The sequence below is a fragment of the Jatropha curcas genome, chromosome 6 (assembly GCF_041381405.1).
Source record: "Jatropha curcas cultivar XTBG-Jc1 chromosome 6, XTBG_Jcur_1.0, whole genome shotgun sequence".
In the NCBI taxonomy this organism is placed as follows: domain Eukaryota; kingdom Viridiplantae; phylum Streptophyta; class Magnoliopsida; order Malpighiales; family Euphorbiaceae; genus Jatropha; species Jatropha curcas.
The window spans coordinates 18,722,383-18,750,375 of record NC_143156.1 but is presented as its reverse complement, the minus strand read 5'-3'; the positions used below and the strand labels follow the sequence as shown (position 1 = coordinate 18,750,375).

Genomic DNA, 27,993 nt, shown 5'->3' with positions numbered 1-27,993 from the left:
CTAAAGTTGTCTCCTCAAACTTTTCCAACATTTGTGTCCTTATTTCAACTATTAATTGTCTACTTACTTCTTATTAACATCACCATTTCTCATTACTACCTTTAATCTTGTTCTTCTTAAAACTTTCTTTTTAAGTTCTAACCATACTCACGATCAACTTACCTTGTTGTTTCACCTAACTGGCCCCGTGATATAAATAGACAACTTTCAAAAATAATTTTCTATATAAATAATCAATTTTCAATTTATTCATCATAACACAATTTGAATTCAAAATAAAAATGAGGTTTTAAATTTAAATATCAATATCAAGTAAATAAAACAATAAAAAGAAATTTTAAAGAAATTCAGTAGCCGAACTGAATACTAAAATACCGATTCCTAATCACCCAAAATTCATCAATCCACCATACAAATGAAAAAATCTATTTATTCTCTACACCATCCTATTCACTATAGGAATAGAGCTCGCATGAAAAGTAGTGTACTGGGTGATCAGGCCAATCCACTACCATCAGGTATTACTCTATTCCCTAGGGAGGAAAATCACAAGTTTCCTTCCTTATGTTGGTTACGGCCGATCCCAACATAAAGAAATTTCCTATACTTCGCAGTTGTGTCCTAGAACCCTAACCTAAGCTCTGATACCAACTTTGTCACGACCCATTTCCATGGACCGGACCGGCACTAGGGCCCAGGTAAGCTTAAGGCTCCCGAGGCCCGTAGTAAGCCTGAAACACTACAAATTTGCTATCTCAATAAAATTTTAAACATTTACAAATTCCCCTGCTTACAATACACTATAGTTATAATACAGGCTCACAGAATTATTCCATCTATAATAATACACAACTTAAAAGTATACAAGTTCTATAACTGCGGAGTTTACTGACGGATGTATACATATAAGTCTTCGGACATTTATCTATTTAATTGATCAATACTAAAATTAGCGAATTTCTTTTTTAACGGCGAAGAGCAGAGTTATAGCTGGGATTTAGAAAATGCTACTTCCTGAAAGATTTAAACAAAAGAGATGTGAGTTTATTAATGAATAATAATTATTGCACAACACACGCATTCACACAATTGTATAAATATATCAACCTAGTCATCCGACTAGGTATATGCTCACACAGCCAGTCACACAAATGGCATATCACCAGCACTCACAATTATTAACATCTTCATATAATCACATCACGTGGAAATTAGTCAGTGGAGTCACCGAACCCCCGATGAGCCGTCCTCCCACATGGCTCATCCTCTCACATGTGCACCAGGGAGCCGATCCCCCATACTGGCCGACCGGTCTAATCCTCACTTGACCAGCCCTCTCATTATTTTTCCATTCTCTCTTTTCTTTTCCATACCAACAGGAGGCAACCCGGTCGTCTCCATCAAATCTAGATCATCAGGCGCTCACAACAGGAGGCCACCCTGCGGGCTGCGATCAAATCTAGATTATCCGGTGCGCCCAATAAAGAAGCCAGCCTGTGGTTAACAATAACGGTAACGGTAGGTGCACACGGGGGCGCTGATCTCCCATTTACCCGGCTAACAGAAACAGAATCAGGATCCATATAACAGAATCAGGATATAACAGAATCAGAATCAGGATCCGTATAACAGAAACAGTCTCACAAACCCATGGTGACCCACTTCATCCCAATTCCACACAAACAAAGCAAGGCATTGTCACATCACAACTAATCAAGCATTGCAATTAATTGCAGAAATATTGCAAAGTTAAACATCGGAATGCAATACACAATTAGACATTCATACTCAAATGCAAATAAATAAATAATATTAACAATAAACAACAATGATAGAATAAATAATAATAATGAAAATAAACAATAACAATGAAAATAAATAAGTAATTGAATAATTAAGTAAATAGATGATAGTAAAATAATTAGAATACTTTATTTACTATGTATTAAGTTATAGAATTATTCTAAATAAACCTATTACTTTATATTGTTAACTAAGACTAGTCTAAGTTCTATCGAAATTTCGGCAGCACCTCCCCTAAAAATTGGGCTATTTACCTACTCAAATATCACAATAATATATATATTAATCATTCAATGCACACAGCCCATCCGTCGGGCGATCAAACAGTTAAATTTCCCTTCCTCCATCCAAATAATAATGTCAACATTCAACTATTAATTCACAACTTATAATAATCTTCAAACGTGTTCCAATAATATTACTGAACATTCTTTGCTTCACATAAATATAATCAGCTTCTTTAGCTAATTGACAAATAAATGAAATCTTTTATATACTATATACATATAAGAACACAATTACAGATATTACAATTTTATGTTCTAGTTACAATGCTACTTGCTGAAATAATATCGAAATCTTTTAAAGACCAGCTTATAAACTATCCTATAGTTCAAACAAATGGTATACTATCTTAAATGCAATTGTCGTATTTTCCCAGTTGAAGTTATGTGTTTAAGATTTCTCGATCAATGTTTGAATTCTAACTTATAATCTATTTGATTTATTAGTAGAATATTTATTCATCTTATCTTAGTATAATTATTAGCATTTACTAAGTTTTTGTACTACACTTATTTGCACCCATAAATTTAATCAATAGTAACTCGTATCCTATTATAACTCTATTAGTCAACTAATGATTTCTAATAATACACTTGGCCTATTAGCTTTTAAATATTCCGCCGAACACCCGACAACATCTCTCCTTAATCATACTCAACATCTAGTTTAAATTACCGTAGAACGATCGGCAGCCCATCCACCAGGCAAAGAACTTTAAATAAAATCCCCATCCTCCTATCATTATCAACCCACCATTCTTCGTTATACAGTAATTATAAAATCAATATCTTGAATCCATAATTTACTATGAATTACTTAATAAGTAAAAACAAAATAATTTCTTAAATTGAATCAATAAGTCTTATTTATATGCCTACCCATCATTGATTTTCACCCTTCAAATTTAATCACAATCAAATAAATGGTTTGTTTGACTGCACCTATTTATATTTCAGGACCTATAACCAATTATTTACAACACTAAATCCTAGATTTTCTTTTAATAAGCCAAGTATAACTTCGATTTAATCTCAAGTCATGCTAACAAAATAAGCTAACAACCAATTTATTCATGTGATTAGAATACCCAATAACTTAGTTACTGCATTTCTACCAACCCCTCCTTAATTTAACTTTCTGTGATATTTACGGCTTAGAAGACTAATTTTCGATTTCTGTCGTCTAATGATTCGAACACTATACAATATCAAAGTGCAAAACTAATTGCAAAACTAGATTCTATGTAAAAATTGGTATATACTGCCTATGAGGAATTCTAGTCACCGAATCCACCGCTGTCGCCGCCGTCTATGGTGGCCGGAGGTACCTTGGTTCCTAAATCTTGCAATTCTTACGCCAAGACGCAGCAAATTTCATATAGAACTCAGTTCTATAGCCAACTACTGCAATTTATGTCAATATCTAACAAAATCCCAATTTTTATTTCTTAAATCCCTAAGTCCCATTTTGATCAATTCCTGCGTTAAATCGCCTAATCTATGCAAAATGATTTCTAAAGGAGTGAAATGGGAGGACAATCAACTTACCTCGCCGGAGAGTATAGTCGGAGTTGCTCGGAGGGAAGGACGGAGACGCGACTGTCTCGATCGCGCTAAGGTCCCCAGCTTCGCTGTGACTCTTGCGCTCACCAGAAACGGAAACGGAGAGAAGGGAAGGAAGGCGGGCTGCTGCGGCGAGGAGTCGACGGCGAGGAGGCGCTGGTTCTGGTGGTCGGAAAACCAGAGAGGAGAGGCAGCGAGGTCGCGCGCTGGCACTGGCGCAAGGAAGGAGAAGGGGAAAGAAAAAAAAGAAAGAAAAAAAAAGAAAAAAAAGAAAAAGAAAAGAAAGAAAAATCTTGGGCTTCTAGACCATTCCGGTTCGATTCGAACCGGTTTGGTCTAATTCTATGATTTGGCTCAATTAGCTTGGTTTTCGAAAAAATCAAATTGGTTTACGGGTCTAGTTTAGCAATAATAAAATACTAGCTGGTGTAATCTTATTGGTTGAAATAAAAATTTTATTTTTAAATGAAAATTCTATGAAATTAAATTTTCGGATTGTTTCAATCTCCCCACCTATAAAAAAAATTCGTCCTCGAATTTTAGAAATGAGCAAGAAATAGGAATGCAACTAGAAAAGAAAGCATGTAAGGATATTTAACAAACAAATTATCATTTGATTGACATCCAAGAATAATGAATGGATGGTTTCATTTATAACTCAACCCCTTAAACTAGCAAACAAGGTTCCATCACACTCAAAATGTATTCGTTCAACCATCTATTACATTTATTGTCACTTGATTAAAACTCACAGGAAACTTAAGTCTATTACTATAACCTCCAATTTCTATTATCAGTCAGCTACTGAAATCTTTAGAAAGTCGTTCAATAAAACCGAGTTTAGCAGTAACATGCATAATAATAATATAATAATAATAATAATAATAATTCATAGCTTACGAAAACAAAAAATAATTGAAATTTGATTTTATATATAGTGATAAAAATTATCTCATTTAATTTACATATATACTTACTAAAACTCTTATTAATCAAATATTCAAGAACTTATTACTTTAATTCAAAACTTTAAGAAAAATCGTTTGTTACTTCCGTTGTCTATTATATCATAGGGCACTTCGAAATAACTGTCTTTGTTTCTTATCTATACCAATTCGATTGTCCCTATGATATCTTTACCATAGACTAGTTCATCTGTTATATAGCTCCTAGATCACTGCGGCCCCTAGCTATTTCACTCCTATAAAAATTTTCACTCCTTCCACTTAACCGCCAGCGTCTCTTTCTGGTACTTATTCCTTAAGTTATCTTAATACTTACCACTAAAATCGACTTTCATAATAACATCTTTTAATCGTTCAAATTTCAGTTAATAGCCCAAATCTCATTTGATAACCTTCCATTGTGCTTATGTTGCCTATTAATCCATTCTAGATATATTAGAGTATTCTTATTAATTATTTCGTCCTATTAATCATTGTTAATCGTGATCTATCTAATCACCAACATTTCAATCTAAAACTTATTATTTACTCTAACTATACGCTTTCATCAAATTACACATCAATACAAATGTCTTCTATAAAAATTTCTTAAGTCCTGACCTAATGCTATCTTAACACCCAAATATCACATCAAATCAATCTCATTAGCTTTTTATCGCCTAATGCATATATACTAATAACTTCTCACTTTTCTGTCCATATCATGGACTAGAATTTCTAAACTATAGTCTTAACGTTTAATTAAAAGTCTTAATTAGCCATACGTCTACCTATCACTAACGTGAGTCAACTTTATATTTAACTTACCTATCTCATTTGTCCTTAATCAAACAATATTCTCTTATTCAAGTCGAGTAAGATATTTATAAATTACTTTGATTTGTCTACCACTTGCTCCTAGCATATATTACACCTTGTTACATATACCATTTCTATATCCTTAAACCATTCAAGTCCATTCCTAATATTATTCCTTCCATTTATTTTGCAACCTCGCTTCTAAACTAAAGTTGTCTCCTCAAACTTTTCCAACATTTGTGTCCTTATTTCAACTATTAATTATCTACTTACTTCTTATTAACATCACCATTTCTCATTACTACCTTTAATCTTGTTCTTCTTAAAACTTTCTTTTTAAGTTCTAACCATACTCACGATCAACTTACCTTGTTGTTTCACCTAACTGGCCCCGTGATATAAATAGACAACTTTCAAAAATAATTTTCTATATAAATAATCAATTTTCAATTTATTCATCATAACACAATTTGAATTCAAAATAAAAATGAGGTTTTAAATTTAAATATCAATATCAAGTAAATAAAACAATAAAAAGAAATTTTAAAGAAATTCAGTAGCCGAACTAATACTAAAATACCGATTCCTAATCACCCAAAATTCATCAATCCACCATACAAATGAAAAAATCTATTTATTCTCTACACCATCCTATTCACTATAGGAATAGAGCTCGCATGAAAAGTAGTGTACTGGGTGATCAGGCCAATCCACTACCATCAGGTATTACTCTATTCCCTAGGGAGGAAAATCACAAGTTTCCTTCCTTATGTTGGTTACGGCCGATCCCAACATAAAGAAATTTCCTATACTTCGCAGTTGTGTCCTAGAACCCTAACCTAAGCTCTGATACCAACTTTGTCACGACCCATTTCCATGGACCGGACCGGCACTAGGGCCCAGGTAAGCTTAAGGCCCCCGAGGCCCGTAGTAAGCCTGAAACACTACAAATTTGCTATCTCAATAAAATTTTAAACATTTACAAATTCCCCTGCTTACAATACACTAGTAGTTATAATACAGGCTCACAGAATTATTCCATCTATAATAATACACAACTTAAAAGTATACAAGTTCTATAACTGCGGAGTTTACTGACGGATGTATACATATAAGTCTTCGGACATTTATCTATTTAATTGATCAATACTAAAATTAGCGAATTTCTTTTTTTAAACGGCGAAGAGCAGAGTTATAGCTGGGATTTAGAAAATGCTACTTCCTGAAAGATTTGAACAAAAGAGATGTGAGTTTATTAATGAATAATAATTATTGCACAACACACGCATTCACACAATTGTATAATTATATCAACCTAGTCATCCGACTAGGTATATGCTCACACAGCCAGTCACACAAATGGCATATCACCAGCACTCACAATTATTAACATCTTCATATAATCACATCACGTGGAAATTAGTCAGTGGAGTCACCGAACCCCCGATGAGCCGTCCTCCCACATGGCTCATCCTCTCACATGTGCACCAGGGAGCCGATCCCCATACTGGCCGACCGGTCTAATCCTCACTTGACCAGCCTCTCATTATTTTTCCATTCTCCTCTTTTCTTTTCCATACCAACAGGAGGCAACCCGGTCGTCTCCATCAAATCTAGATCATCAGGCGCTCACAACAGGAGGCCACCCTGCGGGTTGCGATCAAATCTAGATTATCCGGTGCGCCCAATAAAGAAGCCAGCCTGTGGTAACAATAACGGTAACGGTAGGTGCACACGGGGGCGCCGATCTCCCATTTACCCGGCTAACAGAAACAGAATCAGGATCCATATAACAGAATCAGGATATAACAGAATCAGAATCAGGATCCGTATAACAGAAACAGTCTCACAAACCCATGGTGACCCACTTCATCCCAATTCCACACAAACAAGCAAGGCATTGTCACATCACAACTAATCAAGCATTGCAATTAATTGCAGAAATATTGCAAAGTTAAACATCGGAATGCAATACACAATTAGACATTCATACTCAAATGCAAATAAATAAATAATATTAACAATAAACAACAATGATAGAATAAATAATAATAATGAAAATAAACAATAACAATGAAAATAAATAAGTAATTGAATAATTAAGTAAATAGATGATAGTAAAATAATTAGAATACTTTATTTACTATGTATTAAGTTATAGAATTATTCTAAATAAACCTATTACTTTATATTGTTAACTAAGACTAGTCTAAGGTCTATCGAAATTTCGGCAGCACCTCCCCTAAAAATTGGGCTATTTACCTACTCAAATATCACAATAATATATATATTAATCATTCAATGCACACAGCCCATCCGTCGGGCGATCAAACAGTTAAATTTCCCTTCCTCCATCCAAATAATAATGTCAACATTCAACTATTAATTCACAACTTATAATAATCTTCAAACGTGTTCCAATAATATTACTGAACATTCTTTGCTTCACATAAATATAATCAGCTTCTTTAGCTAATTGACAAATAAATGAAATCTTTTATATATCTATATACATATAAGAACACAATTACAGATATTACAATTTTATGTTCTAGTTACAATGCTACTTGCTGAAATAATATCGAAATCTTTTAAAGACCAGCTTATAAACTATCCTATAGTTCAAACAAATGGTATACTATCTTAAATGCAATTGTCGTATTTTCCCAGTTGAAGTTATGTGTTTAAGATTTCTCGATCAATGTTTGAATTCTAACTTATAATCTATTTGATTTATTAGTAGAATATTTATTCATCTTATCTTAGTATAATTATTAGCATTTACTAAGTTTTTGTACTACACTTATTTGCACCCATAAATTTAATCAATAGTAACTCGTATCCTATTATAACTCTATTAGTCAACTAATGATTTCTAATAATACACTTGGCCTATTAGCTTTTAAATATTCCGCCGAACACCCGACAACATCTCTCCTTAATCATACTCAACATCTAGTTTAAATTACCGTAGAACGATCGGCAGCCCATCCACCAGGCAAAGAACTTTAAATAAAATCCCCATCCTCCTATCATTATCAACCCACCATTCTTCGTTATACAGTAATTATAAAATCAATATCTTGAATCCATAATTTACTATGAATTACTTAATAAGTAAAAACAAAATAATTTCTTCAATTGAATCAATAAGTCTTATTTATATGCCTACCCATCATTGATTTTCACCCTTCAAATTTAATCACAATCAAATAAATGGTTTGTTTGACTGCACCTATTTATATTTCAGGACCTATAACCAATTATTTACAACACTAAATCCTAGATTTTCTTTTAATAAGCCAAGTATAACTTCGATTTAATCTCAAGTCATGCTAACAAAATAAGCTAACAACCAATTTATTCATGTGATTAGAATACCCAATAACTTAGTTACTGCATTTCTACCAACCCCTCCTTAATTTAACTTTCTGTGATATTTACGGCTTAGAAGACTAATTTTCGATTTCTGTCGTCTAATGATTCGAACACTATACAATATCAAAGTGCAAAACTAATTGCAAAACTAGATTCTATGTAAAATTGGTATATACTGCCTATGAGGAATTCTAGTCACCGAATCCACCGCTGTCGCCGCCGTCTATGGTGGCCGGAGGTACCTTGGTTCCTAAAATCTTGCAATTCTTACGCCAAGGACGCAGCAAATTTCATATAGAACTCAGTTCTATAGCCAACTACTGCAATTATGTCAATATCTAACAAAATCCCAATTTTTATTCTTAATCCCCTAAGTCCCATTTGATCAATTCCTTCCTGCGTTAAATCGCCTAATCTATGCAAAATGATTTCTAAAGGAGTGAAATGGGAGGACAATCAACTTACCCTTCGCCGGAGAGTATAGTCGGAGTTGCTCGGAGGGAAGGACGGAGACGCGACTGTCTCGATCGCGCTAAGGTCCCCAGCTTCGCTGTGACTCTTGCGCTCACCAGAAACGGAAACGGAGAGAAGGGAAGGAAGGCGGGCTGCTGCGGCGAGGATGTCGACGGCGAGGAGGCGCTGGTTCTGGTGGTCGGAAACCAGAGGAGGAGAGGCAGCGAGGTCGCGCGCTGCACTTGCGCAAGGAAGGAGAAGGGGAAAGAAAAAAAGAAAGAAAAAAAAAAGAAAAAAAAAAGAAGAAAAGAAAAGAAGAAACTCTTGGCTTCTAGACTCATATCCGGTTCGATTCGAACCGTTTGGTCTAATTCTATGAGTTTGGCTCAATTAGTCTTGGTTTTCGAAAAAATCAAATTGGTTACCGGTCCTAGTTTAGCAATAATAAAATACTAGCTGGTGTAATCTATTGGTTGAAATAACAATTTATTTTAAATGAAAATTCTATGAAATTAAATTTTCGGATTGTTTCATGCTTAATATGTAGTTTTAGTTGAAATTTTAGTTTTTTAAAACTATATCCAATCAAATTATACAAACATAAAAAATATTATGAAAAAATATTTTTTCATCTCTCTCTTAAATAAAATATTTTAAATTATAATAAAAATATAATCAAATATTTAAAAAAATAAATTTTGAAAAATAAAATAAAATTTTTTAAATATCTCATTATCATATATATTTGTTAAAAAATAAATTTAAAAAAATAAACTTAAAATTTGAAATGCTTAAGGGTGTATGACAATAGCATTTAGAGTAACGTTTAGTATTTTAAACTAGTCAAAACACTATTCTCTAAATTATTGTGTTCGGTAACAAAATATATAGAGTAACTTCAGAGGTCTATGGAATGTTTTCTAAAACGTTATCTTACCTAACATTTAGCGTTTCACTCTTTCACTAAATTTTTTTGTAACTTATCCTTATCCTTAATTGATATAAAATTCTTGTGTTTTATTATCTTTATATTTGACTTATTATATTTAATAGTAAAAGAAAAAAAACATTATTTATATATTTGTATTTAAACTAAAATAAATATTAAAAATTAAAAATGTTGATCCTCTAAAATATAAAAAATTTACAATTTATTTATAAAATAGTGAAGTTTTCAATTTTTACTCCCTTAAAATTTGAAAATTTAGATACAGTGAAATCATTTTTTTATAATGAATTTAATTAAAAATTCTAGGTGAATATTTTAATGTCCTTTTTTATCATTTTAAAATTACTGCTAATCAAAAAACTATTTTTATCGAACACTTTCGCTTTCAACTACTATTTAAACAGCTAACAACTAGCCGCTAACATCTAGTAACTAACAGGTACTAAACCAGTTACCAACTATTAAAATAACTAACAGCTACTAGAACAGTTAGTATTGCCGAACATGCCCTAATTATCTATATGTATTTATTTAAAAAATAATTTAATAAATTATTTCCAATCAATTAATAAAATATAATTTTTTAATTGGTCATTATTAAGATTATTTTAGGATATTCAAATTTCATTAAGGGCGTTATTTGAAATCTCATTATTCCTTTCTATTCCAACATTTATATATAGTACTACTCTTTTATGATGTACGTTACAAGTTGACTATACTCGTTATTCGTATTGTTCAATTTTTTATGTTATTGCTCGCTTTTACTTATTATTTATACTCGTTCAATTTTTTAAAAAAAAATTGAAAATTTTGAAAGACTTAATTATGTATAAAAATCAAAATTTTTAATCCACACACATATGTTCATTTTATTTAAAATAAATTTTAAAAAAGCAAAATTTGAAAATTTTGAAAAGCTCAATTATTGATATTCTATTTGAAATTTTTTTTTGAAAAAATATATCCAATCAAATTATACAAACATAAAGAGAAAAAAGTATAAACGAAGACCTTTTTCTTTTCTTATCTCTCTTCTAAATAAAATTTTTTAAATAATAATAAAATAGAATCAAATATTTAAAAAATAAATTTGATAAATAAAATATAAAAATCAAATTAGACAAACATAAATAAAAAAAATATCATTTCTTTATTTATCTCTCCTAACTAAGATATTTTAAATTATAATAAAATAGAATTAAATATTTTTAAAAATAAAATATAAACATTTTCAAATCTCTCATTATATGTATATATATTAAAAAAAGATAAAACTTAAATTTGAAATACTTAATTGTCTATATGTATTTATTTAAAAAAATAATTTTAATAATTATATCCTATCAACTAATAAAATATAATTTTCTCACTGGCCACAACTAAGGTTATTTTAGGATATTCAAATTTTATTAAGGGTGTTATTAGAAATCTCATTATTCTCCCCCTTATTCTCATATTTATATATAGTATAGATAGATAAATAGATAGATAGATAGATGTCATTAATTATCCATAGGTAGGGATGGCCACTTTTTCGAAACCACGGGTTTCAATTCCAAAATCGACGATTCCATTTCCAAATAAATGGAATCGGAATCAAACTGAAAACTCACAGTTCTAGTTACAGTTTGGAACTGGCCGATTATGGTTTCGATTCCTTAATGGTTTTAAAAACTGACAGTTTCAGATGGTTCTCCGATCGATTTTCCGGGCGGGTCACATCATTTAAAACCAAATAATATAACTTATACAAATACCCTTAATATAACTAGATGTTATACAACCGTTTGTAATTGTTAGGAGGATTAATTTGGAGTTTTTGATGAAAAATTTAAAAAAAATAAAAAATATATATTTTTGAAACTGGTTGGAACTATTAGTTCTAACCGGTTGTCAAAATCTTTGATTTTGGTCTATTCTCGAAACCTCTGATTCACGGTTTTAAAAAGCTTATAACCGGAATTTAACCGCAACCTCTCAGTTATAGTTTCAATTTTGGCCATTTCGGTTTCAAAAACCAGAAATTGGCCACCCCTATAAATAGGATACTTTATACGGACCATCTAGCTCCTGTCAATTATAAATCCTCTATTGATTTCCCTTTTGATTTATTGGCTGAGTGATCTTATTGGAAATTACTCCATTTGTAAAACATGTCCATTGCCAGCAATTTTTTTCCTGTTGATCCCTCCAACCTTTAATTTGTACTGGTGCGGATGGAAATTGAACGATAAATGTTGTTAACGTGTATAAACTTGTAAAGAGAATTTACTAAAATGATACCTTTTTTTTTTTTTTTATCCATTGAGAAATAAGTAACTCTAATTATGTGTCATAAAGCTCCAATTTTTAGCCTCTCATCCATAAATATTTTTTCCCAGCTCGCGATTTAGGACTTCTTTCTTTCCCTTTATCATTAGTTCGAGCCTTCTCAACCATAGTTATTTTTATCAATTTGGTAAGTGAAAGGAAGAGTTGCTCCTGTTGTATAGCCCACAGTGTTATTTCCACTTATTGGGCATCCAATAAATTTTAAATCCTTTTATCATTTAGGTTATATAGGCAAAATGGATTTCATGTTATCATTCTAACCTTTTCCCTGAGATTTATTCTCCTAGGCATTATTAGGAGATGGAAAATAGTTGGTGATGTTGTGGCTGTGTTAATTGTAATAGCTATATGGAGGTAAATTAAAAATATTTAATTGATTGTTTTGTTACAAAGTAAAAATAAATGAAAATACATCTCTTACATTTTTTTCATTAATATATACACAAATACTAAGGTCGAGCATATATATTTTGTATGAATCGAAGGATTAGATACTTTGAACAAAATAATTTGAGTAGAACACTAAAATTTATTGAGAAATGACTAAAATTGAATTTGCCATGAATAAACCCCTAGTTAATGACTCGATGAAACGAGAAGAATTTCGATTGAGAAAAATTGATAAAAATACAAATTGATCGAAGATTGATAATAGAAATGTAAAAATTGAAGCTATTCAAACAAAAATGATTGATGAAAAATAGCGCAAAACAATAAAAAATCCCTAAAAAAAATGAAAGCAAAGAAAAAATATAATCAAATGAAAAAAAGCAATTTTGAGATAAAACAGTCGAGAAACATGATTTCCAAGAAGAAAATTGTTTAAATTGAAATTGAAATACAGAAATCAAAAGTAAATTGAAAAGAAGAGAAGATAAAATGAAAAGGAAAGAGGGGTTGTTTATTTATAGGAAACTGAAGAAATTTTTAAATTTTCCAAGAAAATAGGAAAACAAGATTTCATATTTAAATTTGTTAATTTTCTATTTGGAGAATCGGAAAACAGCTTTCCAGTTTTAGGATAGTGAATGTTGGCTCAAGGGCTTTTACAACCTTAAATTTTGATGATCAACAAAAATAATAAATTGAAATAAATTATTATATAGTATATTTTTAAAGTCTTGTGCAAAAATTAATTTAAGTGATCTCATCAAATTGAAAACTAAAGCTTCTCTAAATGAAGACCAATAAGGCTACTTGAAGAATTAAAAGCAATGTAATTAGTAAGTTAGCCTAGTTAGCTTAGTCTAGTTCATTTTGTTAAAATAGAAAGATAAATTATGTCTATTCTAGCTAAATCAAAATCATCTTTCTAGCCTTTTTAAAAAATCTATTTAAAGGAGATCTTTTTGTTAAAATAATATTTCTTGAAATATTAAGAGGGAAAAATGTATTTCAAATCTCATCTTTCAAAATTAAAAATACATCCTTTTGCTAAAAAGATTTAGTGGAAAATAAGATCTTAAATTTCTTGGACTTTTAAATTTGAAAAGACCCACTTTCTACGAAAAGGACTATAGCACACATCCTTCCCTCTTTCTAAGTAAAGTTTTGCAGCCATTTTATTTCTTCTCTCCAATGTTAACTTTATGTCTTTAACAGGAAGCAAAGTTTTTCTGGGTATAAAAAAATGGCAAAATACTTGATCTAGTGTGAGAGAAAATTTGTGTTTACCGTTTTAATTTCAAAACTCTCATCATAAGCTTTCGTCTCATTCTTCTTCTTTATGCTTCAAATGTATTATTTCTAAAAGAAGAAGATGAATCATATTTTGAGAGAGATTTTCAAAACTGAATTGAAAAAACATTTTAAAATATCTTTTCTAAGCTCTCTTTCTATTATAGGTTCTTGTTAATCTAGAATAGAATAGAGAAACAAAAATGAAAAATCTTATGAGAACAAAGCTTGTGTGAAGCTTGTGTTTTTTAGGTAATCAAATACCTCTCTTTGAGTAAGAGCAAATCTTGTAAGTTTCCTAGTTCTTATTAAAAACTAGTGGGGTTAAGTTTTTATCTAGTTCTTTGCCAAAAACTAGAAATGATAAATTTATAAGTCTTTTGAAAAACTTACGGGGAATTGTTAGTTTTAAGTGTTGAATTATTTTCATTGTATTTGATTTTGTTCTTGCCTTTGAAAAGAGTTTGATAATGGAGGATCTCAAGATGATTTCTTGAAGAGTGGATGTAGGCATGAGAAGTGTCAAACCACTATAAAATTAATTGTGTTGATTTCTCCTCTTTCTTCTCTTGATTGCTATATTCTCACGCATTCACTTGATTATCTATTTATGCTTGATGAATTAACTTTGTTATTTGTGCTGCACTGTGTTTATTTGACTTATGAGATTACTTAAATTAATTTCTGACTTGCAGAATCTCTACAGACTAATTTCAGTGAACTATATGCAGTAATCGTTTGAACTCTATGTTTTAATGTCTATGATAAATCAGATTGAATGTTTAATTGCTTTATACATAGTTATTATCTGATTTTAGTTGGTATAAAGTGTAGCTTCTGCTGTGATTATAATATTCTTTAAAACGATTAATTTTTTAAAATACCAATTCACCCCATGGATATTTGCCTATTGGGACTTACAGTGAAAATTATCAAAAACAACATGCCCTCTATAACATGTTACAAAATAAAGTACCTCTCTCACATCGTTTAATTAATCTAAAAATATTTATAAACACAAATACAAAAATAAAAAATATATATATATTTCTAACTATAGAAGAGACTAAATTTAATAAATGAAATTACAATACTATCAACATATATATTTGCACTTAATCGATGAAACATCTAAGGATGTGTTTACTATTTCTATTTTCTGCTTTTTAAGAAAAAAGTTTTCTTAGAAAAATAAAAACTAAAAATGAAAAATGAAAAATGAAAAATGTGTTCACTTAGTAACAATAAAAAATTATATTTTAATTTAAAAACTTTCGAAATATTATTCTTAACTTTCATAAATTAAAAGAAAAAATTATAAAAAAATTTAAAAAATTTTTATTATTGATTATTTATAATAGTAATATCAATTTTTATCATTTTGTAAATTTTTTAAAAATAAAAGGTATATATATTTGTAATAATAAAATTAATTATATATTAAAGCATAATATAATTCTTATGTTATTTAAATATTTTCTGTATTTTCAATGAAAATATTTTCTAGAAAAAAATATTTATAAATATCATAATTTTAACTATGAAAATGTCATTTTTTAAAAATGGAAAAACAATATAAAATATATTTTACTATAAAAAAAATTATGAAAACAACTTAAAGCTATTTTGAAAATTTAGTTTAATTTCAAATTGAAAACTGTCTTCTAGGCTTTCGAGTAGAACTGATTTGAAAATAGAATCTTGTTTTCGATTTCCTTAGAAAATTTTTTCTGCATGCCGACATGGGAAGATAATAGTCAGAGTTAGGTTTCTACATAAATATGTAATCATGTTTCAGATGGACCCACACTGGAGTATAGGCTAGAAAATTCCCGCCATTTTTATACGTGCCCCACCACAACAATAATTTCGTCTTGGTCCATAAATGAGTACACTTGTAATGGAGCCCATTTTTTTATTTTGCCGTTTAAAGATATCTATCAACATTTATTTTCAATGACAACATTCGATGTGTCAAGCACGTTTTATTTGTTTAGTTTTCTCACTTATATAAAAAATGACGAGTAGCGAGAGGTTTTGATTTAAAACTTCCTCCGTTACAAAAAAAATTCTATTATCATCACTGTTGGACTGGCCACTCAATAAGATTTTTTTTTTAAATTGCACCTCTAAATTTTAAAAATTTTCAGTTTAATCCTTTATAATGATATACTTTTTAATTTGACCCTCTTAATTTTTGAAAAAGATTTTTTGCCCTCTTTATATTTGATGTTGGCTCCGCCATTGTCCACCATACCAAATAATGAAGCTCAATAAAAAGACTAGATCCAACTAAAACAAACCAGCACTAAGGTCGCAATTAGGTATACAAGACAAGCTTCTATAGAAGAAGAGGCAGTTATTGCGTGCAACCGACCAACAACCTGAAAAGGTGGAAAACGATCGCTGAAGTCCAATCATAATCGGATTGATCAAAGGAATACTAAAATATAAATTTACTTTTTAACTTTATAACTTTAATCTATTAGCATTTAAATTTTTTTGAATCATATATTTTGTATTTAAATTTGTAAATTTTAGTAATATTGTACTAATAGCAATAGTTTTGAGGATTTTTTATTTTTATATGCAAAAAATTGATTTGATAAGTAGTTAATTCAAATTTTGAAATAATAATTTTCATATTTTTAACTATTTAATAAATATTTAATTATTTTAATTTTACAAATTGAAGTATTTAATAAAATAATTCTAACGGTAGAAATATTTAATAAGTGAAATTTTATTAATTGAATTGTTTAATAGATCAAAATAAAAGTTAAGTATATCATAAAATTAAAATGACAAAGTTCAAAAGTGAAGTTATGTATTCGGTCTATTAATTTATAACCATGCTAAAAATGAATTTTGTTGGCATGAGCCTTTTAGCCAAAGCATATGCAAATTGATTGGATCCTTTATCTACCTTGCTAAAAAAAAAATTGTAAAGCTTTAAAGATTGATCAAATTCCTTAAATAGTTCCCACCATTTAGAAGGCATTTGTCCCTTTGAGTGTGGTAGAGTCCCTACTTATGGATCGAGTTATGGGTCGGTGGGAAGTTGGTGTTTGGGTGTTTAGGCTAGGGGTTTTCCTTGAACGATCTATGGTGGAAGTTCAGAATCTACAGACTCGTTAAAGGGAGACTATGACCTTACAAAGAACTTAATTGGGTTTAATCATATCCTTTATTTCATGAGTTCTGCTGAATGTATACACAAATAGCAGACTAACTTTTCCTACAATTAAGGAGCAGAATCCTAAGTGGAGGATCACCCTCCCACTACTGCATGAATAAAGAAAGTGGAGGAACTACCTCCTACATAACAGGAAATAAACAGAAATGCAAAACAGAATTTGAATGACTAATTCAACAGCTCAATATGTGGGGGCTTAGGCCTGCGTGTGTAGACCTTCAGTTGACTGCTAACAGAGTGACTCAACAAAATGTTGTTTGTGAATTTATTTCAATAATGACTTTCTGATTTTTTATATCACAGTTTGAAATAATATCCATCGCCTTCAAAATCCCATAGCACATGTGGGTTAAAAGAAAAGACACATAACAAAACCTGCACAGTTTCTTAAGACACTGCCAATACCAGGTTCGATAATCCTGAGAAATTTAGTTTATGCAATTTAAAATAAAGAAATTAGGCTCAGTTTATTTTCGAAAAATATTTTATAAAAAAATATTATTTTTCAATGTTTAACTTTCCATAAAATATTTTTAGAAGATGTTTTTCAAAATTTAATATAACATTAAAAATTTTAATTTATATCGTATAAATGCATTTACATCTATTATATTATTTATAAGAATTTATATTAAAGATAAATTTTTATATTAAAATGTATTCTAACAGTATAAATACTATAATGATAGTTAATTTAGTCTAATAATGTTATCTAATTTTTTTAATTAAATCATCTAACAATACAATGTATATCATGCTAAAATAATTTAACAATATATAAGTACTATAGTTATTTAAATATATTGTAAAAATATATATTTTAAATGGAATGAGCTTTAACATATTTTAAAAAATATATAGTTAAAATAATTTAATAATTATTTTAAAATAATCATGCTGCAAAAAAATATCATATAAAATACATTTTAAATGGTATGACCCTATCAATAAATTATTTTAAACGTTTCTTCCACTAAAAAGAGTCACTTGGCACAGTTTTTACAATTTACAATTGCACCTCTTGAGCAGGTAAAGGGTTTTTGATGGACTAAAAGATCAAATTTGAATAATGAAATAAGATAGGAAAATGTTTCCCATGTAAAGAAGGATAAGTCATTCTCCTTGATTAATAAATCATTTTTCATTCACTAATAACTTATTTTTCTTGACTTATTTTATTTTAATATTCCAAACATTGAAAAATTATGGAAAATATTTTCTTACAAATTAATTTATAGAAACAAACGGAGTCTTAATTAACTAAAAATCATTCATCAAATAATGTAAGGAGCAAAACTGGAGTTCTCCCCGTTTACACGTTTCAATATATTGAATTAAAAATTAAAATCAAAATAATGTTATATATTTAAGAAATAATTAAGTGAAATTAAAGATTATGTGAGGAGTGGTCTGGTTGATTTTTCATATTGTATAGCTCAGAATATTATTTTAACCTATTATACCTCTCAATGAATAAAAAAAAATTATATTTTAAAATATAATAAAGCCAAACTCAAAAAAAAAAAAAAATTTCTTTTCCTTTTATGATTCATGGGAGGTTCAATGGATGGTGACCTCCCTTTTTAATGATAGGCTCTTAATAAACAAAAAAATATTACTCCATATTATAAAAGATAATTAAGCCCACCTCAAAAAAATAATTTTTTTCCCTTTTTTGATTCATGGGAGGTTCAATTGATCGAGACCTCTCTTTTAATTACAGGCTTCAATGATTAAAAAAAATATTATATTTTAAAAATAATTAAGTCAAATTTAAAAAGAATTGATTTTTTTTTCCTATTTTTATTCATAGGAAATTTGATGGATCGAAATCTTTCTTTAATATTCATTGAATTGGTAATAAATTTGATGCGGCAAACTCAAAATGCAGATGTCCACAGCTGTACAGCTGTACAAGGAAACCAATCAGATTTTTTTTTTTAATAACAAAAAAAAAAAAAAAAAAAGAAAACGTGTGATGTTGGAGTTGGACAGGTGGACAGTTGATAGGCTGATTGTGCCTTACTTACAAGCCTTTATATCTTCTTTTCTTTGTTGCGCTAATTGACTCATACAGAAATGGCACAAAAAGTTTCACAGTGGCCGGACCTCCCATGGATGCCTAAGCTCATCTTATCTATCGCGGCCTTCTTAGGTGACATAACCCGTCGCTCTGATGGCTCCATAAACCGTTCTCTCCTGAGATTCTTAGACTTTAGAACTTCCCCATCTAAGAAACCAATCAAGGGCGTCAAAACCACAGATATCACCATTGATAAACAACGAAACCTTTGGTTCCGCCTCTACACTCCAACAGCTACCACCACCACCTATGGTGGTGGCTTGCCAGTTATTTTCTACTTCCATGGAGGTGGTTTTGCTTTCATGGCACCCAATTCAAAACATTACGATGACTTTTGCTACCGCCTTGCTCGCAAACTGTCTTCCATAGTTATCTCCGTAAACTACCGGCTAGCTCCAGAGCATCCTTATCCATGCCAATACGATGACGGTTTTGAGACTCTAAAATTTGTAGATAATTCAGGAATTGAAGGTTTTTCAAGCCAAGCCAATCTAAGACAGTGTTTTATGGCAGGAGATAGTGCAGGAAGCAACATCGTGCATAATGTAATACTAAAAGCAAGTAAGTATGAATTTTCTAATGTAAAAATAATTGGAAACATATCGATCCAGCCATTCTTCGGAGGAGAAGAGAGAACTGAATCTGAATTAAGGCTTACAAAAGCTCCATTTGTTAACATGGAGCGTACAGATTGGATTTGGAGATCATTATTGCCAGACGGGTCAAATCGGGACCACCCGGCAGCAAATGTATTCGGGCCTAATTCCGATGATATTTCAGGAGTTGAGTTTCCGGCGACGATCGTTTTTGTGGGTGGATATGATCCTTTACAGGACTGGCAAAAGAGGTATTATGAAGGGCTGAAGAAATCTGGGAAAGAAGCTTATATGGTTGAATATCCAAATGCTCCTCATATATTTTATCTTTTTCCTGAGTTGCCTGAATCTAGTCTGTTGATTAAGGAGGTTAAGGATTTTATGCTGAAGCAATTAGCAACTTAGAAGAATGAAAGTACCTACAATTAGACCATTGAATTTTAATATTAAAGTAATTGAATCATTTGAAGAACTGTAATGAAAAAAAAAAAAAAAAAAGGAATAATTGGTCTATAATTATATGCAAATGCGTGAAATGAGCATGAATGGTAATCTTTTCATTTTCTTTTGAAATTCCGCTCATTTTATTCCAATTTCAGGTCGGGTGCAATATTTTCTACACCTAATATTTAAATACCCTTTAATGTTATTGGAGCATGGGTTGTAATTGTAGGGTAGCAAGCTTGAAACACACATACATATGTATGTATAAGTATGTTTGTTTAGTCAGTATAGGGGTGTGCATGGAAATCGAGACGGGGATTATGAAATTTTCAGTCCCGTTCTAAAATTTTCAAACTTAAATAATAGAGTCTTGATAGACTAATAAATAAATTAAAGGTATAAAGTATATTTAATATAGATAATTATACCAAGAGTTACGAATCAATAAAGAATTTGTAACGCTCAGTCATAGAAAACATTTATCATATATTTATTCAGTATTTAATAGTTTTATCTCCCACCCGGAACAGGACAATGGCTACTTTGTCTACCTTAGAAGGGAGAAAAAAAAAATTCTATCAATATATTCTACTTATCTTCTCAATCATTTTTACTTCTATCAAATTTGATGCGGTTAACATGGACACCTTCTACAACAATAAAATAGTGTCATTGATTCATCTTCTATCAATGACAAAGCTAGGGGGTCTAGGGGTGGCCCCGGCCCCCTAACAAAAATTTTTTTTAAAGACTTTACCCATAAAATATTAAAATTTCTTTACTTTACCCTTTAAAATAGTAAATTTTTCAATTTCATTCCCCTTAACTCTTGAAATTTTTTTAGCCCCTGTTTTTAATTTCTGGCTCCATCACTGCTTCTAATGAAATCCATCAATTGATATTGTCTATTGAAAACGCAAATTACTTTTCACCAATTAAGAATTCAAAGAGATGGAAGAAGAAATACCTAATGGCCTCACAAATAAAAGATAAGCCTATATTGATTTTATTCTATATACTTGAATCATACACATCAAAATTTTACATTAACACGTTGTGTAAAATAATATTCTTCAATTTGCTTTAGAGAATTATGGTATTATATATGCATAATATTGTATAACAATCTATATCTTATTAGCTTTTTGATAATTTATAATTTATGAAATGAATAAATATATTCATTATTTATGAAAATAATCCTTCATTTTGGAATCCTCATATGGTTATTGGGTTTATATGCATGAGTTTTCATATATAATTAGCAATTCCTACATGATATTTTATCTTTTCAAACACCAACACCATACATGACCTTATGCTAATGACTATTTGTTGCATTCTCATTGTTGACAAATGAGAACTTGAGAAAAATAAAGCGAAAAGGAAAGTTGATTGATATATGTATTAATGTTGATTTTCTTTCCCAGGAAAATATTTCATTTAGTGTGGACATTGTAGAACACACCAAAAGCACATAACTTGAAATATAGAAGAAGAAGATGAATAAGATTTCTTCATTGCTTGGTAAAGCTATATATGATACGACAAAAGTTCAAATTATATCAAGCAGTGGAACCATCCAAAAAAAAAATTTTCTTTGGTGCGGTTCTGATGAACTGGCGGTTCCGGTCACGGTTTCCGGCAATATATATATATATATTTTTAAAAAAATCGTTTCTAATGTTATATCTTTCTTTCGAAAATATTAATATTAGTGTAAAAAATATTGGTAAATTTTATTTTAAATAAAAATTTTAGAATGCTAAATAAATAAAAATTTTAGAATGCTCATACTCATATAAGAATAAATTTAATTAATTTTACAAAATAATCAAATAATTATCACTTTATTTTGTTAAATATTATTAATAAATAAATTATAAGAAAATTTTGAAAAATACTTCAAAAGAATGTAATTTTAAATTTAGTAAACAATTTAAAAGGTTAAAAAAAAAGTTAAAAACAATATAAGTTTAGACTAAATATTTCTCTCTTTTTTTACCATTTTACTTTTTAGATTTTTAACTTTTAAAGTAAAGTGTATTTAAAAAAAAAAAAATCTTAAGTAAAGTATATCATGTAGCAAAACATAATTGAGACTTTTAGAGATGTATAAAATAGGCTATGTGATTATCATTTTGAAAATAAAAATAGAAAATTTCTGGTTCGAATCGGACCGAAATCGTCGGTTAACCGCCGGTTCAGGTTCAGATTTTAACATTCACATGAACTTTAACTGGCTCTTAAACTGCCGGTTCCGGTCTGGTTCCAGTTCATCAACAGTACGGTTTGATTTTAGTTCCGATTAGGTTCAAAATTTTGAACCGATGATTCCGATCCGATTTCAGTTTATCTACAGCACGGTTCGGTTACGGTTCAAAATGAACTGGTGGCCATGACTAGGTATATCCTTGCTTGTTTTTGTTTGGCTTCGATGTACAGTCTCCATTTTCCTTCCTTTGCCGCTTTCTCTCTCCATTTTTTGAAATTGTTGGATTCTGAAGCCATCTTAATCTCAAGTAAGAAGCTTGATTTGCAGTTTTAATTGGTTGTTTGAATACGGTTTTGGTAGCAATTACTTGATTTGGTTAAATACTGATATTGATTTTGTGCGGAATTTTAGTTCTTACCCCATCTTTCGTTCTCCAATTATTTTCAGCAATAATATGCCTTTTTTATTCGAATGAAAAACTTGATTTTTCATTTTTTATTTGCACAGATTTTCACGTTTTAGGGTTTTCGTATTTTTTTGGCCGCATAATCTGAGTTGTCCAAGTTTTATTATATTGTTATTCCTTTTCTTGAACTGAACAATTGAACATTTTGTTTATTTTCTATTTTTAAATCTCTGAATCTATTTGTTTAGTTAAAACTTTTTGCAATATTTGATTTCTTAATATAGTGGTGGAGATGTGCTTCTTAGTTTAATTAAAGCTTATGTTAGTGAAGAAGCTCTTAATCATTACATCCTACCTCTATCTGTATAAATATATAAATTTTAAGATCGTGACAACATGTTTTAGAATATAAAAGTGATGACATGACATGTTATTTTTTCATTATAATTAATATCTTTTATATTTAAATTTAAATATTCTTTATTAAATAATGGAGTTACAATTAAACTAATAAGATTTCATTATAATTAATATATAATAACTATAAGTTTTTATTAAATAGTTTTATTCTATAAAAAACTAATGAAGTTATAATAGTGTAATAGTTAATAAAAATTAATTAAATAATATAATTAGATTAACAAATAGAATTAGAATATTAATTTCAATTCACTAAAATTTATTTCAATAAGATTAAATATTCTTATACCCCATTTAATTTGAATATACGAGAAATTCAAAGACAAAAATAAATAATTAACTAAGTATATCAATTGAATAACAATAATTTACTTACAATAATTAATTGTACTAATTAATATTTCAGTTCAATATTTGACAATTTAAAAAAGAACGTATAATATTACTTTCCATCGTTTAATCAAAAGCACCTAAGAAAATTATTTAAATTAAAGCACGCAAATATAAATTAAAATAATTTTCTTGAAATTGCATTCAATTTAATTAAAAAAACAGAAAATTATACGATCTGCGCATCGCTCAAGTTCATGACTATTTAATTAATTAAATGTTGAATTTAAACTTTTTAGTTAAACTTCAGTCATGTAGAATTTAAATTCCAAAATTATTTAAATTAAAGCACGCAAATATAAATTAAAATAATTTTCTTGAAAATTGCATTCAATTTAATTAAAAAAACAGAAAATTATACGATCTGCGCATCGCGCAAGTTCATGACTATTTAATTAATTAAATGTTGAATTTAAACTTTTTAGTTAAACTTCAGTCATGTAGAATTTAAATTCCAAAATTGCAAAATAGTTAACTAATTAATTACGTAGAGAAAAAATTGATAGAGATTGAATTCAAAAGGTACCGATGATTTAGCAACAGAAATATTTACTGACTGAATACCGACAATATTTTGACAACGATTTCACAACAATTTACTGACATCTATTGACAAAATGCTAACAAAATATACGTCAGTAATTACCGATGTTTTGATAATCGGTCGGAAAATATTTTACCGTCTAGTAATTTAGCAATAAATTTTTGTAGTCGGTATTTCATCGGTATATTGATTTATAGACGAATTTTCTTTATTTACCAACGAAAAATTCCTTCGGTAAATGCTGACTTGTTTACAGTGATTTAGGTACATAAAAAATCAATTAAATATTTATAAATAAACTTCTATCACTATTCAACAATATTTTGATTTCGTCCATTATAATTATAAACAGAATTAGTTAAGCAAAAATTAATATATTTATGTGGGTTAATAGTAAAAAAGTAGTTTAGTGTAAACAGTTTTATTATTTTAAATATCATGGTTCAAATCTTATATGTATCAAATATAAAGTTTAATGACGTATATCTTGGAAAGAAAAAATATATAATACATATATTTTTATACAATAATAGTTGTTGGATCATAATGATCCGGATCATTCCCACTAACTTAAATTTTAGTAATATTAGATAATTAAATTATCAATCCCAATGGGATAATTCAGGAGCAAAAAGTATTTGCTGGTTGATTACTATGACTTTAGGTCATGGATTCAATCTTTTATTGTACAAACTCCTCTTAGGCCAACTCCTTTGCCTCCGAGTAACTATTGGTCTCATAGGCTTCGTTTCAGCATCATTTTCATTATGAAATTAATTTATTCTTCTTTTTTTCTATAAAATTAATAATGTTTTCGCCCAATTGATATATATTGAAATTTTCACAATAAAATTAATACTCCAATAGAATTTTGTAAGTCATTTTGAATCCTTGCGTGTCTAGTTGATACATTGTCTATTGCATTTAGAAATAATATACTAATTTTTTTTTCCATAAAATTAGTAATGTTTTTGCCGATTTAATATATGTCGTAAATTTCATAATAAAATTAATACTCTAATAGAATCTTGTATATCATTTTGAATACTTACATGCATAATTAATGCCTTCTTGTTGCAATTTGTAAATAATACTTCCTCCATCTAAAAAAAAGATAGTCCACTTTCTATTTTTACACGCATTAAAAAATGGCTATTATTATGGTTAAAAGATAATTTAATTCATATTAAATATCGCATGAGCAATTATTACATTGGAATACTCTCTCTGTCTCAAAATAGAAATCGTTTAAGGTTTTTGCACAAGGATTAAAGAAGCAATTAATTCTCCTAAATTATAACAACTCAAAGGTAATTTAACCAAATTATCTTTATCTCAAAACCAATAATTGCTTGTGAAGTATTTATTGTATTTACTGTAAACAAGGGCAACACTGAAAAAACATCACTTCTTACTTCTTGAAATACACAAAACGACTTATATTTTGGGACAAAATAACAAACTAAAACAACTGATATTTTGGAACAGAGAGAGTAATAAGTAAAATTAAAGAGGATAATTAAAATAAAATAAAATTTAATAAGGGTATAGTAGATAATTTAAAGATTAACTATATTGGAAAAAAAAAAAAACTGTGTTTGAAACCATATGTAGGTCAAACTAAAAACCGTGTGCCCTAATTAGAACTCATTGGATAGACACCTAAACAGAATCACAGGTATCCAATTAAAAACTATGGGCCCCAATTGGAGATCTTTCATTTGACATCTAAATAGAATCTTATTCCTTAATTCATTATGACTAATAAATTGATTCATATGTTTACAAGTAATCACATATTTTTTTTTCAATTTCAATCACTATGTGATGAGATTTAGTTAAAAACCATATGTCTTAATTGAACTCATTTAATTGATACAAAATCTCATATCTTAATTCATTGTAAATTGATTCATATATAAACAACTAATTACATACAATTTCTATTTCAATCGCTTACTGTCCTACATGTGGACACTCTGATTTAGAGACATCAAAGGCAAAAACCCACTTGAGATACATTGAAATTATATAGTAATTGAAATAAATTAGTTCGATACTCTAATTAAATTAGATTGTATTGAAAATTCTAATTGGATAAATTGAAATTACACCAAAATTGTAATTATAATATGATCTCATTTTAATTGCACCTTAATCTCATATTAAGGTATTAAGGTATAATGGAAATGAAATTCATAACCTAATTAATATTCAACCAATGGAACTCCACTTCAAAATATTCAAGGATGATTCTTTATCCTTTTTAAACAATGCATGTTGGATGATAGCACTTAGTTCAACCAGTAGTGAAGCATGTCACTTAACCAATATGCAAGGGTTTGACTCTTCGTTCTTTTGGTCATTTTCTCCAACTCCACGTGATATTTTTAACCATCCGATTATGTTTTAAGGCCTTTTGCAATTTATTCTATAAAGGAGATGGATTTAAATTGGGTAGGAAAGCCTATGGCCAAAGCATTTAATATTGTCCCCTAATCTATATGTGATATTTTTCTTTTATAATACTCTTAGAAATAATCGAATTATGGCAATAAAGGTAAAAAATCTTATATAATAAATAATAAATATTTAATTAATCAAGTTTATGTGAAATTTGATATTTCTTTTAATTTTCTCTTGAATATATTTATGTGAAATATATATACACACGTTTAAACTATTTATCTCATATTGGATAACTAAGAATAGAGAGAGAAGAGAATGATAAATAATAAGTATAAAGGAATTGTACAACATATTTTGCCTATTTTGCACTTAGTTGGAGTTATTCAATATGTTCAAAAAAATATTATTATTAGATTAATTAATTAATATTATATTAATTAATGGTGTAAGATTTCCTAAAAAAGAGAACTTATAAATTTTTCCCAAAAAAGAGAATTTATATCCCTTTGTAATTTTAGGGATATTTTCTAATTTTAAGGATATTAAAACATTGGGTAAAATTGATTTAGGTTGGTTTTTAGTTTGCATGGATAAACTGATTTTTTTTTTTTTTTTTTGTTTGGGCTTTGTTTTTGGTAAAACGCTTAAATTAACCAACCATAAAAATGCATGTAAAATCAATTGACCTAATTAGATTTTGAACTATATTTAATTTGAGGCTTTTTTCATTTTGAAAATTTATTTTAATTTTGATTTAATTTGGTGTGGTTTCAAATTAAAGCAATCATGTATGCTCACCTACCTAAAATTAGTTTCAAAAGTTATCCCTCATTTTATTAAGTAAAATCACTTGATTAAAGATTGTGAACCAAAATTTCTTTATAATATCATATATAATGATTTTATTATTTGGTCAAACATGTAAAAATTTAAATTCTTATAATTATTTATAAGTTCTATGAAATATTAACAATTTTATTTGAATCTTATTTGGTCTAAATGAATTCTATATAATTTATATATAAATTCATATATTTTTATATTTAATATAAGCAAAAGTTTGCTGAGTTTAGATTTTTATTTATT

The 27,993-nt window shown here is 28.9% G+C and overlaps 1 long non-coding RNA gene and 1 pseudogene across 1 annotated transcript; one reads left to right on the top strand and one right to left on the bottom strand.

Annotated features, from left to right (window-relative positions):
- Nucleotides 1-738: 738 nt before the first annotated feature.
- Nucleotides 739-3,879, bottom strand: LOC149495658 (uncharacterized). Its single transcript, XR_016321182.1, has 2 exons — nt 3,636-3,879; nt 739-1,014 (listed from the first exon to the last, which is right to left on the bottom strand). It is a non-coding gene; the product is annotated as an uncharacterized LOC149495658 (long non-coding RNA).
- Nucleotides 3,880-19,452: 15,573 nt separating this feature from the next.
- On the top strand, nt 19,453-20,652 carry LOC149495657 (putative carboxylesterase 18 pseudogene; annotated as a pseudogene).
- Nucleotides 20,653-27,993: the final 7,341 nt, after the last annotated feature.